Source organism: Penaeus monodon, chromosome 31, assembly GCF_015228065.2.
Source record: "Penaeus monodon isolate SGIC_2016 chromosome 31, NSTDA_Pmon_1, whole genome shotgun sequence".
Taxonomy (NCBI): Eukaryota; Metazoa; Arthropoda; class Malacostraca; order Decapoda; family Penaeidae; genus Penaeus; species Penaeus monodon.
In genome coordinates, this window is record NC_051416.1 from 24,073,112 (window position 1) to 24,074,589 (window position 1,478).

Genomic DNA, 1,478 nt, shown 5'->3' on the forward strand with positions numbered 1-1,478 from the left:
CATTTGTTATTACATTTTTTTTAGTGCCCCTTATTTTTCCGTCTAGTGGGCACACAGTTTATATATTCAGGTCTGTGGCATGCAGCAGAAAGGGCAAAAGTCATTTTTCCTGATGTATTATCTATCCTTTAAGTATCAGTAGGTTTCAGGAGTAATATTAATTAATCATTTTGTTTATTATTTCACACTTTAATCTTGAACTTCATATATGCAGTTATAAATATAAATCAACAACTTTAGTAACATTTGTCAAACCTGCAAGTTTATGTTCAAATGTAAATTAAATGTTATGTGTAGTTGTGTGAATGATCTCAAATCGAATGAATGTTTCAGGACTTATGTATCACAAGTACTTCTATTTTAAGTATCAGGTAATTTTGTCTTTGCTTCTGTCTTTATGGATTATCACACAGGACTTAAAATTCTTGTCCCTGGTTGTTGAGATGTTGTGGCTATAGTTTGTGGCCTGATTTTCCTAGCATACAGACAAGAGTTTCCCCAGGCATCACTATTAGTGCTGAAGGTGCAAACAAGAGAGGTAGCAACTGAGGTACCAATTAGTGATGTGACAAGGCACTTTGGCTTGTATTTTATAAATAAAAAAAAATCCAACATAGGCCAAACATTAGCTGTGGGAAAAGGTACCATGCCTTTTCTTCCTTTCTGTCTTCTCCCTCCCTCCTTTTCTGGGCATGAAGAGGGAAAGCCAAAAGCCTAGATTAGCCATGAATGACATTCTCTGAGTGCCCATTATCCACTGTCCGTGATTTTAAGTCCTGTATTGTAGACCCATAAGAAAACTGGAGATTTGTGTTATCAGATGACAAACTTTATTCAATGTTTGACTTTATTCATATGTTTATGTAGAGATCCTTTATTGAATGTTATGATGAGAGATTATTTAATCTTTAAAATACAGAAGATGGAAAAGTAATACTGACATGAGGTAGGTTGGAAATATCTCAAATAAGTTAGAAAATCACTGTAATTTAAAGATTGAACAGTCTCATTGCATTTCTCGTCTTTATGTTAAGAAGGTTTGCAATTTTAGCTTTATTCTGTGAGGAATATCAGATACTCTTGGTTGATCATGTATTGAACTTGTGTTTGTTTTATAGTTCACTTTTGCTTCATCCTTTTTAATTTACTTTGGTGTGTTATGAAGTACTGTGTTTTAAAATGCATATTGTCATTGATTCTTTTGTTTTTTATTTGTGTAGAATGACTTTTATAGTTGTTGCAGTAATATAATTTTTGAAGGCCAGATACAAAGAACTATTTTTACAATTATTTTGTAAAATTTTTCTTGGATTTTTAATTTGTAACATGTCTTGTCTTGAGCAGGAAAGAAGACATTTGCTTATACTTTTACAGTAATATTTTTAAAGCAATTTTTAATAATCCTAACTGTATTTTTATGTATTTATTATGGGAGTAGATAATTATGCAGTATTAATAGTTCTAAAATGAGGAAGGAG